The 21,067-nt window shown below is 55.4% G+C and overlaps 1 pseudogene; it reads right to left on the bottom strand.

Moving 5' to 3' along the window:
* Nucleotides 1-14,896: 14,896 nt before the first annotated feature.
* LOC109770296 (uncharacterized) lies at nucleotides 14,897-15,475 on the bottom strand (annotated as a pseudogene).
* Between the last annotated feature and the right edge of the window lie 5,592 nt (nucleotides 15,476-21,067).

The following is a 21,067-nucleotide window of genomic DNA, read 5'->3' as shown; positions in this document are numbered from 1 at the left end:
AGACAAGACGCATTTAATGCGTAGTGTAGGTGTCCCCTTGCTTTATTGGGGACGGGGGCGAGGCCCGTCCCGTCCGTCGCCGCTCCTCCTCGCCTTGACACGCGCCCTGGCCAGTGAGGTGCGTGGTGCCATGTAGGCAGCCAGGCAGCTGAGGTGGCGCGGTGGTGGAGCCTTCACGAAGAGCTGCATGCCGCCACGCAGGCGCTTGATGAGTTGGCCTGGGAGCTGCATGTTGCCACGCAGGTGCCCGCCCAGCTGGTTGGGCCGGCAGCTGCATGGGAACGGCGGTGGAAGCTTGGTTGGCGCGGGTTTGGCGGTGGTCCCGCTGGCATCCTTGGTGAGGGCCTTGCCAGGTGGCCCGGCAAGGGTCTTGCCGTGGTGCGCTGTCGTCCCCGGCAAGGGTCTTGCTGGGGGTCTGGTAGCCTTCCTCGGCAAGGATCTTGCCGAGGATCGGTGTCTTCTAATCCTCATCTGATCTTGAATATGTCTTCACAAAGATCTGCATGCCACCACGGAGGTGCCTCCCGAGCCCTGGCCCCACGTGGATGATGGTGTTGGGGATCGTGGGCTCAAGGGTGGCTTGCTCTGTTGGTGTGGGGCGAGCTGTCCCGGCAAGGATCTTGCCGGGGCCGCTGAGGTTGCCCCGGCAAGGGTCTTGCCGGGGGAACCTGCTTCGTCCCTCTGCTCTTTGTGGTCTTGGCGTTGCTCTGATTGTCTTGGGCTTCGGTCTTACCTTGGCTCACCTCCCCTGCTCTGCTTGGTGTGACCGCGGGCACGGCTCCGACTGCCCGTGCACAGGTATTGGGGTACAAAAACGCACCCCTCTTTTTGTACACCGACAGGAGCCCCCGGGCCTGGGCCACACATAAGTGCGACACGTTGTTGGGTCAGGCCCAAAATGGTGCGCGGGCAGGCGGGGCGGTTTTTACAGCGGTAAGACTTTTTGCGCGCGGCGCTTCCCATGACCCGCGCGTGTGGCGCGGCGTGGAGGGGTGTGCGTGACGTGGGCAGCATGCGTGGGGCGGTTTTCACACACATGCGTCACATCGCAGTAAAGAGGCGGCTAGCGCCTTCCCCGTAAAAAGAGGGAGGCGTGGAGGCGCGGCTCATTTACTGAATGGGGCCGGGGCGCGGTCTTCAAGGCATCCACTCCCCGCGATCACGGGGTGGGGAGAGGTCGCTTCGCCCGTCCCCTCGGTTCTGCACGTCCGCCACGCGTCCCCCATGCACTTGGGGTAGCAAGCGGTGGGGGCGGGAAACCGGGCCGTCGCTGGTTGGGGCAGTGGGTCGGTCCCGATTCCGCGCGCCTCTGGTGGCTGGATTGGCCGAACGGGGCGGCCGAGCCCCGACCCCGCTCCTTTATAAGGAGGGGGAAGGGGGGATGGCGTCCCGCACTCTTCTGTCATCTATCTCCTCTTGCTTCTGCTTCTTTCTTTTACTCGCCATGGAGAAAGGGAATCCTGGTCCTTCGACGGTGGCAGCGAGGGTCTCCGCTCGACAACTCGTCCCTCCTCCCCCTGAGCCCGCGGTGGTGGAGCTGGCCGCGAGGGGAAGGGGGAGGGGGCGAGGCTGTGGGCGAGGCCGGGGTAGAGGTCGCAGTGCTCGGGGAAGAGGAGGACGGCGCGGCGCGCCGGCTTCGCCCCCGCCAATGATGCCTTTCCCGATGGAAGGCCATGTCGGAGACCAGCCCCGCGAGTTCTTCATCAGGCTGCGCCGGCCTCCGCGTCGCCGTCTTCATCTTCCCGCCCCGTTTGCTCGGGAGATGGAGCGTGACCGGCCCCAATCCCTCAGATTGCACATGAGGGGTTGCGGGAACGGGGGCACGCGGGTCGACGTCGACTTCCCGGCTCCTCGAGTCATGTACCTCCGTTGTGGGTGGAAGACGTTCGCTCGCATCCACAGCCTGACGGCGGGGCTCGTCCTCTACTTCAAATTAATGGAGGACGGCCTACTCTCCGTCAAGGTCTTCGGAGAGTTCGGGACTCGCCTGAAGTGCTGCGTGGAGAGCTCCTCTGATGGAGATTCTGACGATGGAAGCTCTTCCTCGAGCGAAAGTGATGAGGAGGACAGCGGGGCGAATAGCGGGGACGAGTCCGACTAGGCGTCGGACGCCCCGCGCTTGGGCGGGTGCGGCAGCAGCAACATCTGCACCTGGCCGCTCCTCCGGCAGAGGTTTGCCGGGGGCGGGGCCAGCTCCTTGAACTTCTCGGGGCCGTCTCCTTGGGCGGCTGGCGTCGGGAGGCTGCGGAAGAGGAAGAGGGCGGGCGGCAAGGCCGTCAACTCGGAGTACGCGGGCACCGACGCCTTCATCGCGTATTGCCGGTCCTGCCGCCTCGTCTTCCAGCTTCTTTCCCGACACTGTCATCACCGGCCCACCCGCGGGCGGCCACCGAGGTGTTCTCTTGGTGCTTTCTGCTGCTCGTAGCTCGCCTAGGCGCCCCTTTTTCCCTTTCGCCTCCTTGACCTGCCTCCTGAGGAGAGGGACAAGAAAAGGATTACGGGCATCTTATCTCTTTTTTAGTTTGTAAGCCTGCGGGCCTTTGTTAAATTTAAAACTTGTAATCCCCTTGCTCATGTTTTTCATCTCGCACGAACTGTACCTGTATGGGATGTTTTTAATGAAAAAGGGATGTTTGCCGGGTTTTTCGTTCGTGGGTAAATCCCGCGACAAGGAGCGAATCCTTGTTATTGTTTAAGATAAACGTTTTTGCCCGGCAATAGGCCTTGCCGTCCCCCCACTCCACTCGACCGTTCCAGCGCTCTTGGCGGAGGCAGGGATGAGGTGGGCTTTAGGCTCCTCGTTTTACCTCCTTGCCGCCGCGGCTACAACCAAATCCGGACCCAAGAAATAATCCTTAGGTATAGGAAAAAGGGGAGCACGGCAGCCTAGATATAAAAACGAGGTTTCACATACCCCAGTCCGGTTCCGAAATGCATGACAGAGGATAAAAGACTTATCTGGATCTACAGCCCCCGGCAATCTCATCTTGCCGTGGTTGTGCTTGCAGCCCCCGGCAACTCTGGTTTGCCGGGATCGGGACGCCGGTCCGTTTTCTTTCTTCCAAGTAGCTCAGCAGAAGTGCTCATGTGCCCTGCGAACCAAAAGAGGACAGAAGAGAAACAGATAGACGCACACTCGACCTCTAAGCTAGGGGTTAGTCGTTGCTGAGCACTATCAACCCTAACCAAGGAAGAGACTCGACCTAGCATGCATGCTATGACTTAGGGCGCCAGCGCTTCATTTATTTATGCTCAGGGTCTACGCCTGGCTTTGTACAAAGGGTCACGTGCCTTGCCGGCAAAGCTTGTACAAAATGTGGCTTGCCGGGAGGCCCGGCAAGCCGCGCCTTACGGGTAAAACTTGCGAAGATGCTCGATGTTCCAGGAGTTGCTCACTGGGACGACATCCTCGGTCTCCAGGCGGACTGCGCCAGGCCTGGTGACTCACATTACCCGATAAGGTCCTTCCCACTTCGGCGTCAAATTTTTGGAATTCTTGGCCGACTGAACGCGTCGAAGAACAAGGTCGCCTTCCTCAAAGCTTCGGGCATGAACCTTGCGGCTATGGTAGCGGTGCAAGGCTTGCTGGTAGCGTGCCGCTCTCACAGCCGCCCGAAGACGATCTTCCTCAAGGAGCGTCGTGTCATCTTGGCGCAACGGCTCTTGCTCAAGCTCATCGTAATGGAGCACTCGAGGTGACCCGTATATGAGTTCCGTGGGGAGAACCGCTTCTGCCCCGTATACCAGGGCAACAGGTGTCTGGCCGGTGGCTCGATTTGGCGTCGTCCTGATCGACCAAAGAACCGTCGGCAACTCATCAATCCAGCACCTTCCACTCTTGTGCAGCTTGTCAAAGGTCTTCGTTCTCAGGCCTCGCAACACTTCAGCATTTGCCCTCTCAGCTTGGCCGTTGCTCCGTGGATGTGCCACGAAAGCAAAACAGACCTTGCTGCCGAGGTCTTGGATGTACTGCATGAAGGTGTGGCTTGTGAACTGCATGCCGTTGTCGGTGATGACTCTGTTTGGCACACCAAAACGGCAGACCAGTCCTTTGAAGAACTTCACATCTGACTGAGCAGTCACCTTCCTCACTGCTTCCACCTCCGTCCACTTTTTGAACTTGTCGATTGCAACGTACAAGTACTCAAAGCCCCCGACAGCGCGGGGGAAAGGGCCCAGTATATCGAGCCCCCAGACCGAGAATGGCCAGGAGAGAGGGATTGTTTGAAGGGCTTGAGCTGGTTGATGAAGCTTCTTTGAATGGAACTGGCATGCTTCACACTTGGTTACTAGTGTCGTCGCATCCTGGAGGGCGGTGGGCCAGAAGAAACCTTGCCGGAACGCCTTCCCAGCAAGGGCCCTCGACCCTATGTGGGAGCCACATATGCCTCCATGTATCTGTTGGAAATATGCCCTAGAGGCAATAATAAATGGTTATTATTATATTTCTTTGTTCATGGTAATTGTCTATTATTTATGCTATAATTGTATTATCCGGAAATCGTAATACATGTGTGAATACATAGACCACAACGTGTCCCTAGTAAGCCTCTAGTTGACTAGCTCGTTGATCAACAGATAGTCATGGTTTCCTGACTATGGACATTGGATGTCATTGATAACGGGATCACATCATTAGGAGAATGATGTGATGGACAAGACCCAATCCTAAGCATAGCATAAAAGATCGTGCAGTTTCGTTTGCTAGAGCTTTTCCAATGTCAAGTATCTTTTCCTTAGATCATGAGATCGTGCAACTTCCGGATACCGTAGGAGTGCTTTGGGTATGCCGAACGTCACAACGTAACTGGGTGACTATAAAGGTGCACTACGGGTATCTCCAAAAGTGTCTGTTGGGTTGGCACGGATCGAGACTGGGATTTGTCACTCCGTGTGACGGAGAGGTATCTCTGGGCCCACTCGGTAATGCATCATCATAATGAGCTCAATGTGACTAAGGCGTTAGTCACGGGATCATGCATTGCGGTACGAGTAAAGAGACTTGCCGGTAACGAGATTGAACAAGGTATTGGGATACCGACGATCGAATCTCGGGCAAGTAACATGCCGATTGACAAAGGGAATTGCATACGGGATTGATTGAATCCTCGACACCGTGGTTCATCCGATGAGATCATCGTGGAACATGTGGGAGCCAACATGGGTATCCAGATCCCGCTGTTGGTTATTGACCGGAGAGGCGTCTCGGTCATGTCTGCATGTCTCCCGAACCCGTAGGGTCTACACACTTAAGGTTTGGTGACGCTAGGGTTGTAGAGATATATGTATGCGGAAACCCGAAAGTTGTTCGGAGTCCCGGATGAGATCCCGGACGTCATGAGAGGTTCCGGAATGGTCCGGAGGTGAAGAATTATATATCGGAAGTCCAGTTTCGGCCACCGGGAAAGTTTCGGGGGTTACCGGTATTGTACCGGGACCACCGGAAGGGTCCCGGGGGTCCACCGGGTGGGGCCACCTATCCCGGAGGGCCCCGTGGGCTGAAAGTGGAAGGGAACCAGCCCTTAGTGGGCTGGGGCGCCCCCCTTGGGCCTCCCCCATGCGCCTAGGGTTGGGAACCCTAGGGGGGAGTTCCCCTTTGCCTTGGGGGGCAAGGCAACCCCTTCCCCCCCTTGTGGCCGCCGCCCCCCTTGAGATCTCATCTCTTGGGGCCGGCGCCCCCCCAGGGGGCCTATATAAAGGGGGGGAGGGCAGCACACAACAGCCTTGGGCGCCTCCCTCCTCCCCTGCAACACCTCTCTCTCTCGCAGAAGTTCGGCATAGCCCTGCGGAGACCCGCTACATCCACCACCACGCCGTCGTGCTGCTGGATCTCCATCAACCTCTCCTTCCCCCTTGCTGGATCAAGAAGGAGGAGACGTCGCTGCACCGTACGTGTGTTGAACGCGGAGGTGCCGTCCGTTCGGCACTCGGTCATCGGTGATTTGGATCACGGCGAGTACGACTCCGTCATCCATGTTCATTGGAACGCTTCCGCTCGCGATCTACAAGGGTATGTAGATGCACTCCCTTCCCCTCGTTGCTAGTATACTCCATAGATGCATCTTGGTGAACGTAGGACAATTTTAAAATTATGCTACGATTCCCAACAGTATCTCCGCCAACAACTCCAGTCCTTCCTCCCGGGGGATGCACTTGAGTTTCACACCGTTCGGTCTTCTCCAGTACAGGACGTCATCGACGAACTGGTACAGGGCGGACCGACGGGCTACTTTCTCCGCTTCTTCCTGCTCCCCAGGAAGCTCCCCTGTTTGGAGGAATTGGACGGTATGCTGCGCCCATGCCGGAGCCTGGGGCTCGACGGCAAGGACCAAAGGCATCTCTTACGCCATGGGAGCGGCTGTCTCTACGGCCAGGGCTTGACGCCCCGCCGGAGCCAGTTGCTCTTGGGCAGGCTCAGCGTCCGCGGCAGCACCCTTGCCGGTAGCCCCAGGGGGCTCGGTAGGAAAGTACTTGCTGGGACCTGATTTCCTCCGCTGATGGTTCGATGGATGGTTGAGTTAACCGGAGCAAAAAGGTACCTGGTTCCACAGGTAGCTTGAATGCGTAACGCTTTGACAGGTAATCGGCGATGTCGTTCTCCACTCGGGGGACGTGCTCCGCCTGGATACCGTCAAAGCGTTCCTCCAGCTTCCTCACCTCATCTACGTAAGCTTCCATCAATGGGCTCTGATAATCCTTGTTGACCTACCTGACAGCGAGCTGCGAGTCACCCCTGACGATGAGCTTCTTAACCCCGAGGTCTGCCGCGATCCTGAGACCGGCAAGCAATCCCTCGTACTCAGCAGTGTTGTTGGTGGACATCTCCCTGGGGAAGTGCATCTGGATCACGTACTTGAGGTGTTCTCCGGTGGGTGCGACGAGCAGCACACCGGCACTGGCGCCTTGTAGCGAGAAAGCCCCATCAAAGTACATGATCCAGTCGCGGTCTGCTTCCTTGCCGGGGAGAGTGGTCTCCTGGATTTCTTCGTCAGGTGTCGAGGTCCATTCTGCGATGAACTCCGCCAAGACTCTGCTCTGAATTGTCGAGGTACTTTCAAACCTTAAACCGAAGCTTGACAGCTCCAAGGCCCATTCCACAATCCTTCCGGTTGCGTCTGGGTTGTGCAGTATCCGTTGCAACGGGAGGCGGGTGACGACAGTGATATCGTGGGCTTGGAAGCAGTGACGCAGCTTCCTTGAGGCCATAAGGAGGCCGAAGAGCAATTTTTGCACGCCGGAATACCTCGACCTAGCCCCCTGCAAGAGGGAGCTGACAAAGTAAACCGGGTGCTGCATCATCTTCTTCTTTGGCACCACCTCACTCGACTGCGCGGGTACTGCCTTGGTGGCATCAGACTCTGCCGGGGGCCGCGCCTCGTCGGCACCAGGCCCTGCCGGGGGAATCTTTGGCTTGCCATCCGTTGGTTCTGCCGCCATTGCTGCCTCCTCGTCGACCTCCCTCTGTGCCACCAGTGCGACGCTGACCACTTGATTCGTCGCCGCCAGATACAGCAGCAACGGCTCTTGTGGTTTAGGCGCAACCAGTATTGGCGTGGAGGAAAGTTATTTCTTCAGATCCTGCAGTGCTGCCTTGGCTTCTGGGGTCCACTCTATTGGGCCTGCCTTCTTCAAGATTTTGAAGAAGGGAAAGGCGCGCTCGGCGGACTTGGAGATGAATCGGCTCATGGCGTCAACGCGGCCGGTGAGCCGACGCACATCCTTGATCCGCTTGGGCGCCTCGATCTGCTCAATAGCCTTGATCTTGTCTGGGTTTGCCTCGATCCTGCGCTGTGACACAAAGAACCCGAGAAGCTTGCTGGACAGAACGCCGAAGACACACTTCTCAGGGTTCAGCTTGAGGTTGATCTTGCGCAGGTTAGCAAATGTCTCTTCCAGATCTTGCACAAGAGTTGGCCCGTCCTTGGTTTTGACCACTATGTCATCCATGTAGGCCTCCATATTTCTATGGAGCTGAGGTTCAAAACCAATTTGGACTGCTCTTGCAAACGTTGAGCCAGCACTCTTCAACCCGAAAGGCATCCGTAAAAAGCAATACGTACCACATGGGGTGATGAATGCTGTCTTCTCTTCATCCTCTTTCGTCATGAAGGTCTGGTGGTAGCCTGAGTAGGCATTGAGGAATGATAGCAGATCGCACCCGGCCGTGGAGTCAACAATCTGGTGGATGCGCGGCAACGGGAAGGGGTCCTTAGGGCAAGCCTTATTGATATCTGTGTAATCAATACACAGTCTCCACTTCCCATTCGCCTTGCGCACCACTACCGGATTGGCCAACCACGTCGGGTGGAGCACTCCTCTCACCAAACCTGCCGCTTCCAACTTCCTGATCTCCTCTGTGATGAACTCCTGCCTCTCCAGAGCCTGCTTTCTGACCTTCTGCCTGACGGGCCGCGCGTGAGGGCAGACAGCTAGGTGGTGCTCAATCACCTCCCTGGGAACACCGGGGATGTCGGATGCTTGCCATGCAAACACATCGACATTCGCCCGCAGGAAGGTGACGAGCGCGCCTTCCTATTTGCTGTCGAGGGTGGAGCCTATGCTGAAGGCCCCTCCCGTGCCATCCTCCCTGACGGGCACCTTCTTGGCCTGCGGCGGCTCGGCCCTGGGTCTCTTGCTCTTGTCGGTAGAGCTCTCTGGCACGTCCTCGACGGTAGCACAACACTCTGAGGAGGTGCGCTTGCCGGAGTGGGTGCGAGAGGTCTTGCCGGCCTTCTTCTTCCCTCCCGAGGCTTCAGCGGCAGGAGCAGGTGCCTTGGCGGCAGCTGCTGCAACTGCTTCCCGGTAGAGCTGGTCGGCGCAGATCAGCGCGTCCTTCTTGTCGGAGGGGACGGAGATGATGGTCAACGGCCCCGGCATCTTTAGCATTTTGTAGGCGTAGTGTGATGCCGCCATGAACTTGGCTAGTGCCGGGCGGCCAAGGATCCCGTTGTAGGGCAAGGGGATCTCGGCTACGTCGAAGATGATCCTCTCCGTCCTGTAGTTCAACTCTCCTCCAAACGTCACGAGCAGTGTGACCTTTCCCCTCGGCTGGCTCCTCCCCAGATTGACCCCTTGAAACGTGCCCGTTTCCTCGAGGTCTCCATCAGTATTTGCATCTTTTTGATCACGACAGGCGAGATCAGGTTCAGGCCGGCCCCTCCGTCAACCAACATCTTGTTCACTCTGAGGTTGCGTATCGTTGGTGAGACCAACAATGGCAAACACCCGACCGCGGTAGTGCGGTCAGGGTGGTCCTCGGCGTCAAAGATGTGGGGCGTGCTGGACCACTTCAGCGGCTTCTGAGCGTCGAACGACGGCTCTGCTGCCGTAATCTCACGCGCCCACTGCTTGAGCTGGCGATGAGAGGTACGCAGCGAGGCGCCGCCATCGACGCACATGGCCTCCGTAGCCTTCTGGAACCCTTGCTCACCAGACTCGTCGTCCTCGTCGTGATCATCGTCTTCTTGTTTCTTGTTGCGGCCCCGGGCGGGCCTCTCTTGCTGGTTGTCCTTGCCGGGGCGGCCTCCTTGGCCGCCACGCTTCTTGCCGGACCCCTCCGCACCGTCCTGGTCCTTCTCCTTGTCCCGCCTCTCGTACTCAGCCTTTTGCTTCTCAGCAAGCAGCTCGACTTGCCGGCAGTTCTGGAGGTCGTGGCCCTTGGTGCGGTGGATCTTGCAGTATTGCTTGCCGGAGCTTCCTGGCTTATCGGTAGCCGCCAAGGCCCGGCAGGCGGCGCACCCGGCAATCTCCTTGCCGGGGGGTGTCTGCCTTGACCTTCTTGCCAGCACCGGTGTCGTCAGATCCCTCAACGGCAAGCACGGCCTTGCCTTTGCATTTCCTGTTGCGACGCCGGCCCTTCTTCGTCGGGGTAGCGGCGTCTTCATCGGTAGAGTCGGTTTCCGCGCCGGTGTCTTCGCCGGGGTACTTCCTTCCCTCTTCAGCCCGGGCGCACCTATCAGCCAGAACGTAGAGCTCGGCCACATCCTTAACTTTGGTCATCGCCAGCTCTTCGCGCATCTTGCGATTGCGCACGTTCTGGTGGAACGCGCTAATCACAGCGGCGGGATGAACGTCGGGGATGTTGTATTGCACCCGGCTGAATCTCTGGATGTACTTGCGCAGGGTCTCCCCTTCCTTCTGGGGAATGATATGCAGATCACTGGCCTGGCCATGAGCTTGGTGGCCTCCCGTGAAGGCGCCAACGAACTCATGGCACAGATCCAACCAGGAAGAAATGGAATCCGCCGGCAAGTGCATCAACCAAGACATCACATTGGGCTTCAGCGCCAGCGGGAAATAGTTGGCAAGCACCTTGTCATCACGAGCTCCAGCAGCCTGCATCGCGATGGTGTAGATGCTGAGGAACTCGGACGGATTAGTCTTGCCGGTGTACTTCTCGCCGACGTCGGGTTTGAACGTGCGGTGGGACGGCCACTGGAACTGCCGCAGCTCACGGGTAAAGGCCGGGCAGCCCACCTCGTAAGGTAGGCCGCCGGAGTCCCCCGGTGCCGGGTGGTCCATAGCAGGTCCCGCCCGCTTGTCCGACTGGCGGCGCGTTTCGCGCCGGCGCTCGACGGTGGTTCGAGCGTCTTCGTGAGCTCGTTCCCGAAGGACCTGGCGCTGGTCGCGGAGGGTCCGCGGGTCGGATGACGCTATGGAGATGTTATCACAAGCGTCGTCACGACGGGCCGACGCCCCCGGCGGCTGGCGAGGAGGAGGAGAGTGCACCGTGGCCGCAGCTCCCCCGGTCCTCCCAGCGCCAGCATGTGGTGGCTCGGTGGAGCGCCAACCCGAGGGCCCCGCCGGTCGCGGATCGTCTTTGTTTGCGACGGCGACGAGGCTTCGGATGGTGGCCCTCCACTCGTCGAGCTTCTCAGCAGTAGGAGGGAAGTCGAGGAGCAGCTGCGCGCGCCAAAGCTTCCGTTGGCGTGGGCGGCGGTGACAGCTGCGTGGATCGCAGCGCGCTTCGACTTCTAATTACGTTAGAAGGAGCTCCGTTACGACCCAGCGGCTGCGTGCCATTTTTGCCAGCGCTTCGGCGAGCGTGTTGAATCCCTTCATCTTGCGGATGACGCACAGGGCTCTTCCCACGGCGGTGCCCAGGGTCACCGACGTGGTGACGCTGCTCGGCGCGCACACCATGGGAAGAGTGCGCGGTGGTCGCCGGTGTGGGCGTCCTGGAGGTCGCTGCACCGCCCGGGGGTGGCACAGCAACACTCCTGGAGGGCCCCGCGCCGCCTGCGGGGGGCCCAGCTCCGTCTTTGGATCTGGCAACGTGTAGCTGGTCGTCTGGCGCGCGAACAACGCCGCTCGCCAGGCTCCGACTGCCCGGGCGATGCTGGTGCTCGCGGGCCGCGGCCCGGGTCCTGTCTGCGACCGGTCCGCTGCTCGTCCGCACCGGCACGGGCCGTTCGGCTCCCAACGAGCCGATCGCGTGGCCGTCTTCTTCTTAGGAGCCATGGCGACGAAGAACTGATAGGCTAACTACCAGACCAGATTCTCACAATTGCGCCCCTACCTGGCGCGCCAAAGATGTCGGTGTGGAACGACACCTATGGGATCACAAGAATCCCTACTACGGTTGCCGGGGCGCAGGGTTGTGAGGAGAGCAGGGCTAGTAGACAGCACAAGGATCGTTTACCCAGGTTCGGGCCGCGAGGATGCGTAAAACCCTAGTCCTGCTTTGGTGGGTGTATTTCTGAGAGTTCTTGAGCTCTCGAACTAGCTGTGGTCAGTGCGTGGTTCGAAAGATCCGAATCCTTCTCCAGTATGCCATGGGCCTCGTATTATAGTTGGAAGGGGCTGCCACAGTGACACACAGGAGGTGAAAAGGCGTACAGTGCTCTGAGCTTATCGCTCGTATTACAGGACAAGACACATTTAATGCGTAGTGTAGGTGTCCCCTTGCTTTATTGGGGACGGGGGCGAGGCCCGTCCCGTCCTTCGCCGCTCCTCCTCGCCTTGACATGCGCCCTGGCCAGTGACGTGCATGGTGCCATGTAGGCAGCCAGGCAGCTGAGGTGGCGCGGTGGTGGAGCCTTCACGAAGATCTGCATGCCGCCACGCAGGCGCTTGATGAGTTGGCCTGGGAGCTGCATGTTGCCACGCAGGTGCCCGCCCAGCTGGTTGGGCCGGCAGCTGCATGGGAACGGCGGTGGAAGCTTGGTTGGCGCGGGTTTGGCGGTGGTCCCGCTGGCGTCCTTGGTGAGGGCCTTGCCCGGTGGCCCGGCAAGGGTCTTGCCATGGCGCGCTGTCGTCCCCGGCAAGGGTCTTGCCGGGGGTCTGGTAGCCTTCCTCGGCAAGGATCTTGCCGAGGATCGGCGTCCTAATCCTCATCTGATCTTGAATATGTCTTCACAAAGATCTGCATGCCACCACGGAGGTGCCTCCCGAGCCCTGGCCCCACATGGATGATGGTGTTGGGGATCGTGGGCTCAAGGGTGGCTTGCTCTGTTGGTGTGGGGCGAGCTGTCCCGGCAAGGATCTTGCCGGGGCCGCTGAGATTGCCCCGGCAAGGGTCTTGCCGGGGGAACCTGCTTCGTCCCTCTGCTCTTTGTGGTCTTGGCTTTGGCGTTGCTCTGATTGTCTTGGGCTTCGGTCTTACCTTGGCTCACCTCCCCTGCTCTGCTTGGTGTGACCGCGGGCGCGGCTTCGACTGCCCGTGCACAGGTATTGGGGTAAAAAACGACCCCTCTTTTTGTACACCGACAGCGGACGTCTCACATATCAATGTCTGCGGACAAATACATTGTCTGATTGGGGGGCTCGCATTGGAGATGCCATAACGCCGACCCTCAAAACATCCGCATCCGTCCGGACCGCGCAGTTCAAATGTGGCCATCTAACGTGGGTCTGTATTGGTCTGTCGACCGGTCCGGACGTCATTTTTCCTGCGGGAGGAGAGGGGACTTTGCGGGTGTGCGGACCTCTGCCACACCTGCTTCTGACTGCCCTGTCCCACCCAAAAACCCCTCGCGTTTCCACCAGAGCAGCTCCTCCGTATTTACGCAGACCCAGAGCAGACATGACCTCTCACTGGCGCTGACATTGAAGCGGCTCGCCAGCTGTGAGTGGTGCTCGGTGCGCAAGCCTTTACTCCGCATTGAAAGGGCATTTGTCTGCAGCCTACCTCCATTAAACCACCGCGTGTACCGAGGAACCTACTCCGGTGACCCGAGTGCTACCCGTCAGTCCCTCTGCCGGCCCGCGTTAAACACCTCTCCGGTTGACGCCTCGCATCCGTCCGCTATTTAACTGTGGCCAGGCGGCGGGCAAGAACCACACCGCACCTCCTCTCTCCATCTCCTCCTTGCACCACACCCGGCATAGCCTCCTCGATCTCCACAGCCCTCTAGGACAACCTCTCATCCGAGAAGAAGAAGGAGATCACCGACATTGCAGCCGACTGGGTTGCCCGGCAAGCCCTCCAAAGCGGGCACCACTGCCATCTCCAGGCCGTCTCCCGGCAAACCGCCATGAGCGATGTCGGCAACGCGTCCGGCAAGCGGAGAAAGAATCCATGTTCACAGACATTGACATAGCGGCAAAAGGGATTTGACTGGGGCACCGATGATGACGTTACAACAACGCGTCGGTCCCGCCGCGGCGCCACGACGACGAAGGCGGCACGTCTGTGACCGCCTATGACAACAAGGAAACGTAGAACATGGGAGGCCGCTGCCGCTTGGGTCCCATGAAGGCCGCCGCCACCGCCTCACCGGTTTGCAAAGCCGATGACTTGCCCGCTTCGCGATGGCATAGGCCACGGCGAACATTTTCTCCGCCCCAAAAACCAACTCCGATTCGTGCTTCGCGGCGGCAGAAGGAGGCTACTCTTCCCCTCCTGCTGAAGCATATCCCTCCGAGGCTCACGAGAATACGATGAGCGGGTTGCCGAACATAGGGAAGACATGGCGTGGGATTGGAGATCCGCCGCGGCCGGCATTAGACTAGTTTTAGCCTAGTCCGTTATAGTTTAGTTAAAATATGCGCGAAATGTTTTCATCCGGTTTGTATGAAAATCATACGGTTTGCATGTAATTCATCCGGTTAGTTCAAACTCAGCTTGAAATGTATGCAGATAGTTTTGGGTGGCCGTATTCCGCATCAGTGTCCACTGACGCATGCGGTGTCCGGTTTGTGGGTCGGAGATGCCCTAAGAAAACAAAACAGTTATCACCTCGGGTGAACAGTAAAATTGAAAAAAAATCGAAAAAATTCAAAAAATTCCAATTTTTTTTGAGAGAAACATTGACAAAAGTTCTAAGTGCCTGCAAAAATTCGTCATGAAATCACATTCCTAGAAGGCGTGGCAAAAAAAACAAAAACAGTACTCTGAAAAAGCTACTTTCAAACGCATTTTGAAGCACTGAATTTGTTTTTTTTGCCACGCCTTACAGGAATGTGATTTCATGATGAATTTTTGCAGGCACTTAGAACTTTTGTCAATGTTTCTCTAAAAAAATTTGGAATTTTTTGAATTTTTTTCGATTTTACTGTTCATGCGGGAGCATATGAGCTCGGGTGCAGAATGGACTTTTCCCCCGAAAGGTAGCTTTTTATTTTCAGCTCTCTTTGAAGCAAACTTTTTTTCTGCTTGGCCTTAGAGCATCTTCAATAGCCGCCCAACGCGCAGCGCGCCCATCGGCTGGAAAAGCGCGGCGGGCGGCGCTGGCTCCAGCAGCCGCGCTAAAATTTAGCGCGCGCGTAGCTTCAGCAGCCGCGATAAAATGCAGCGCGCGCTATCGCACGAACATTGCGTACATAATTTTAAATAAAAACGATACATAATAAAATTCATAGATAAAAATGATACATAGATATTTTACATAGTTCCATAGCATAGATAAAACTACGGTGCAACGACATAAAAACGACTAGATAGTGCAACTACAACCTACTCCCGGTCGTCATAATCATCATCATCCTCGCTGGTCTGGTCCGAGGTATCGAGCCACATGTCGTCCCAACGAGGATCATTAGCCGTAAAGATCGACTGCCCACCTGCTTCAACGATATCGCACTGCGATAGCGCCAGGGCCTTCCGCCGACGCCTGTCCAACCGATCCGCGCGGCGCTTTGCCGTCCTCTCCGCCCAGTAGGCTTGCTCGTTGGCGACCTCCTCCGGGTGGCGCCGACGCCACTCCACCATGCCTCGCTCGTCCTCCTCGGCGATGAGGAGGCGGCGCTGCCGCCGAGTGTGCTCCGCACGGTCCTGGTCCGTGATAAGACGAGGCGGAGGGGCGACGTCCTGCGCCTGCTGGCGCGTGTAGACGTCCTGGAAATTCATCTGCGTGTGGGGCCTGTCTAGGCGCCACGCCGCCGCGTCGTACGCGCGGGCGGCCTCGTGCGCAGTCTGGAAGGTGCCGAGGCCGAGCCGGACGTCGCCGGACCGGATCTCGGCGTAGTACCAGCCGTTGGGGCACTGGTGGACGCCGCGGTAGCCCGACGCTCCTCAGCGGCGCGGCGGCATGGTGGCGCGTCGGTGGCGGGGCGCTGGAGCGGCGAGGAAGCAAAGGAAGCTACGAGGAAGCGGATAAGGCACGCGTGGCAGTGTGGATAGCCGCGTGGCGAGCGCCGCAATTTATAGGCGCGCCGGAAGCGGTGCGCCAAATGTAGCGCGCGAGCTGCCGCCTTTTCACCCGCGCGCGTAATCGTTTCCCGCGCGCACTAGTTTTCCGTCACCGCTGGAGCGCGCAAAAACGTCCCTTGCGCGCTAAAAACCCAGTTTACCCCGCGCGTGCGTCTTTTGACGTGGCTGTTGGAGGTGCTCTTATGCCCGACCAACCCAGGGCAAGCCGCGCGCTGGCAAAGTGGTACGTGAAAGGCGGGACACCCATGCAGATGCTACGGCCGGGGATCATGTACGTCCGGCCGACCGTGGATCATCTGGAGATCAAATCACGCGCGCAGAACAAGAGCCCAGATCGTGGTCACGGATAAGCTTAGCTGAATCAAAAGGCAATCCAACCACAACAAAACGAACAAACACGCGGCACTGCAGCTAGTGCTCCGGACGCACGCACGCACGCACGCCGGACATTGACTCTCCCCAGGCTTGCCCCTGCAGTCATGCCGTCGCCACCATGGCACCACCACGGAGGATACGCGCGCGATCAGGCGATCCGTCGAGTTCAACTGCGTCGCAGTATGATTGCTCTTGCTCGCCCGGGAAGTGGTGCCAGACAGCCAGTAGGTAAGCCAGCATGTCAACGTATTCTCAGTCGCCCGACACGTCACCCTGATCATAAGGAATCCCATGTACCAGCATGGATAAACAACGAAATGGATGTGATTAACCAGGCGACCGGGAGCCGAGTTGATCAGATTAACTATAACAAGGCCATGGCCGCTACGCACCTAGTTTAATTTAATTTAATTTATGCAAAGCATCATGAGCTGCGCCCGCGATCTCTGACTGTTTTTTTTAATACAACTACATTATCTTTCGAGAAAGACTGTTCACATGATTGGTAGCAAGACTTCTATCAGCAAATTTAAAACTCCCAGCAGAGACATTTGCACCAAGCTGGTGTACGTAGTGTGTGCAACTAAGCTTCAATTTCTTTTTGGGCAACACAACATAAGAGCATCTCTAGCAGACCCCGCATCCCACCGGCCCGTAAAATACGTTTGCACTTCGCGGAAAAACGGCTTTGCGGGCCGGCGCGGACGGCCGCAGAGGTAGACCCTCCAAACGGACCCGTATAAAAGGACATTCACGGAATATATCTTTTTACGGGTCGGCTTTGCGGGGCCTGCTCTTGCGCCGCTGCATCCTGCATTCCGCCGGTCCGCAAATATCAATACCGCAGCATAAAAATAAAACAAACATCCACACTACAAAATAATTATTCAAATCACGGAAGCAAACTAAATAATTATTCAATACCAACACAATACAACAATCATCCACATTACAAATAATTATTCAAATCACCGAAGCAAACTAAATAATGCAATACAAAACTTGTCCCGAATACAAATACAAATGAATAGAAAAATGAGTTTGTTACTGTCCAGCCCTTTGCCAATGGTGCTCAATGAGATCCTCCTGAAGCTGAAAGTGGGTGTTTGCATTTTCAATCTCCTTGTAGGTTTTAAGAAAAATTCTAATGCGGTTAGGGTCTCTAGCTGGTTTGACACGGCTACCCACATTGTCGTAGAAGAACTCCAAGTTCATTCCTCTCTTATCTCCGAGAGCATGTCATGATATTTTTCAAGGTCCCCTTGTCCCAAAAATGAGCAGGACCACGAACAATGGGAAACCTAGATTGCAAAACACCGAATGCTCTTTCAATGTCTTTTCGGGCTGCCTCTTGCACCCTTTGCGAATTCACAATGTTTTCTAGGTTTGGGTGAAGGAAATATGCCCTAGAGGCAATAATAAAGTTATTATTTATTTCCTTATATCATGATAAATGTTTATTATTCATGCTAGAATTGTATTAACCGGGAACATAATACTTATGTGAATACATAGACAAACAGAGTGTCACTAGTATGCCTCTACTTGACTAGCTCGTTGATCAAACATGGTTATGTTTCCTAGCCATTGACATGAGTTGTCATTTGATTAACGGGATCACATCATTAGAAGAATGATGTGATTGACTTGACCCGTTCCGTTAGCTTAGCACTCGATCGTTTAGTATATTGCTATTGCTTTCTTCATGACTTATACATGTTCCTATGGCTATGAGATTATGCAACTCCCGTTTACCGGAGGAACACTTTGTGTGCTACCAAACGTCACAACGTAACTGGGTGATTATAAAGGTGCTCTACAGGTGTCTCCGAAGGTACTTGTTGGGTTGGCGTATTTCGAGATTAGGATTTGTCACTCCGACTGTCGGAGAGGTATCTCTGGGCCCACTCGGTAATGCACATCACTTCAGCCTTGCAAGCATTGCAACCAATGAGTTAGTTGCGGGATGATGTATTACGGAACAAGTAAAGACACTTGCCGGTAACGAGATTGAACTAGGTATTGAGATACCGACGATCGAATCTCGGGCAAGTAACATACCGATGACAAAGGGAACAACGTATGTTGTTATGCGGTCTGACCGATAAAGATCTTCGTAGAATATGTGGGAGCCAATATGAGCATCCAAGTTTCGCTATTGGTTATTGACCGGAGATGTGTCTCGGTCATGTCTACATAGTTCTCGAACCCGTAGGGTCCGCACGCTTAAAGTTTCGATGACGGTTATATTATGAGTTTTGATGTACCGAAGGTTGTTCGGAGTCCCGGATGTGATCACGGACATGACGGGAAGTCTCGAAATGGTTGAGACATGAAGATTGATATATTGGAAGCCTATATTTGGATATCGGAAGTGTTCCGGGTGAAATCGGGATTTTACCGGAGTACCGGATGGGTTACCGGAACCCCCGGGGGGTTTAATGGGCCATAGTGGGCCTTAGTGGAGAAGAGGAGGGGCGGCCAGGGCAGGCCGCGCGCCCCCTCACCCTCTAGTCTGAAATTGGACAAGGAGGGGGGGGGGCGGCGCCCCCCCCCTTTCCTTCTTCTCCTCTTCCTCCTTCCCTCCTTCTCCTAATCCAACAAGGAAGGGAGGGAGTCCTACTCCCGGTGGGAGTAGGACTCCTCCTGGCCCGCCTCCTCCTGGCCGGCCGCACCTCCCCCCCTTGCTCCTTTATATACGGGGGCAGGGGGCACCCTAGAGACACAACAATTGATTTGATCTTTTAGCCGTGTGTGGTGCCCCCCTCCACCATAGTCCACCTCAATAATACTGTAGCGGTGCTTAGGCGAAGCCCTGCGTTGGTAGAACATCATCATCGTCACCATGCCGTCGTGCTGACGAAACTCTCCCTCAACACTCGGCTGGATCGGAGTTCAAGGGACGTCATCGGGCTGAACGTGTGCTGAACTCGGAGGTGTCGTGCGTTCGATACTTGATCGGTCGGATCGTGAAGACGTATGACTACATCAACCGCGGTGTGCTAACGCTTCCGCTTTCGGTCTACGAGGGTACGTGGACAACACTCTCCCCTCTCGTTGCTATGCATCACCATGATCTTGCGTGTGCGTAGGAAATTTTTTGAAATTACTACATTCCCCAACAGTCGCATCCGAGCCTGGTTTTATGCGTAGATGTCATATGCACGAGTAGAACACAAGTGAGTTGTGCGCGATATAAGTCATACTGCTTACCAGCATGTCATACTTTGGTTCGGCGGTATTGTTGGATGAAGTGGCCCGGACCGACATTACGCGTACGCTTACGCGAGACTGGTTCTACCGACGTGCTTTGCACACAGGTGGCTGGCGGGTGTCAGTTTCTCCAACTTTAGTTGAACCGAGTGTGGCTACGCCCGGTCCTTGCGAAGGTTATAACAACACCAACTTGACAAACTACCGTTGTGGTTTTTATGCGTAGGTAAGAACGGTTCTTGCTCAGCCCTAGCAGCCACGTAAAACTTGCAACAACAAAGTAGAGGATGTCTAACTTGTTTTTGCAGGGTATGCTGTGATGTGATATGGTCAAAGCATGATGCTAAATTTTATTGTATGAGATGATCATGTTTTGTAACCGAGTTATCGGCAACGGGCAGGAGCCATATGGTTGTCGCTTTATTGTATGCAATGCAATCGCCCTGTAATGCTTTACTTTATCACTAAGCGGTAGCGATAGTCGTAGAAGCATAAGATTGGCGAGACGACAACGATGCTACGATGGAGATCAAGGTGTCGCGCCGGTGACAATGGTGATCATGACGGTGCTTCAGAGATGGAGATCACAAGCACAAGATGATGATGGCCATATCATATCACTTATATTGATTGCATGTGATGTTTATCTTTTATGCATCTTATCTTGCTTTGATTGACGGTAGCATTATAAGATGATCTCTCACTAAATTTCAAGATAAAAGTGTTCTCCCTGAGTATGCACCGTTGCCAAAGTTTGTCGTGCCCAGACACCACGTGATGATCGGGTGTGATAAGCTCTACGTTCATCTACAACGGGTGCAAGCCAGTTTTGCACACGCAGAATACTCAGGTTAAACTTGACGAGCCTAGCATATGCAGATATGGCCTCGGAACACTGAGACCGAAAGGTCGAGCGTGAATCATATAGTAGATATGATCAACATAGTGATGTTCACCATTGAAAGCTACTCCATTTCACGTGATCATCGGTTATGGTTTAGTTGATATGGATCACGTGATCACTTAGAGGATTAGAGGGATGTCTATCTAAGTGGGAGTTCTTAAGTAATATGATTAATTGAACTTAAATTTATCATGAACTTAGTACCTGATAGTATCTTGCTTGTCTATGTTGATTGTAGATAGATGGCCCGTGCTGTTGTTCCGTTGAATTTTAATGCGTTCCTTTAGAAAGCAAAGTTGAAAGATGATGGTAGCAATTACACAGACTGGGTCCGTAACTTGAGGATTATCCTCATTGCTGCACAGAAGAATTATGTCCTGGAAGCACTGCTAGGTGCCAAACCTGCTGCAGGAGCAACACCAGATGTTATGAACGTCTGGCAAAGCAAAGCTGATGACTACTCGATAGTTCAGTGTGCCATGCTTTACGGCTTAGAACCGGGACTTCAACGACGTTTTGAACCTCATGGAGCATATGAGATGTTCCAAGAGTTGAAGTTAATATTTCAAGCAAATGCCCGGATTGAGAGATATGAAGTCTCCAATAAGTTCTACAGCTGCAAGATGGAGGAGAATAGTTCTGTCAGTGAGCATATACTCAAAATGTCTGGGTATAACAATCACTTGATTCAACTGGGAGTTAATATTCCGAATGATAGCGTCATTGACAGAATTCTTCAATCACTGCCACCAAGCTACAAGAGCTTCGTGATGAACTATAACATGCAAGGGATGGATAAGACGATTCCCGAGCTCTTTGCAATGCTAAAGGCTGCGGAGGTAGAAATCAAGAAGGAGCATCAAGTGTTGATGGTTAATAAGACCACCAGTTTCAAGAAAAAGGGCAAAGGGAAGAAGAAGGGGAACTTCAAGAAGAACAGCAAGCAAGTTGCTGATCAAGAGAAGAAACCCAAGTCTGGACCT

This window comes from Aegilops tauschii, chromosome 2, assembly GCF_002575655.3.
Source record: "Aegilops tauschii subsp. strangulata cultivar AL8/78 chromosome 2, Aet v6.0, whole genome shotgun sequence".
NCBI classification, from domain to species: domain Eukaryota; kingdom Viridiplantae; phylum Streptophyta; class Magnoliopsida; order Poales; family Poaceae; genus Aegilops; species Aegilops tauschii.
The sequence above is the reverse complement of the archived record's forward strand: the minus strand, read 5'-3'. Positions and strand labels throughout refer to the sequence as shown.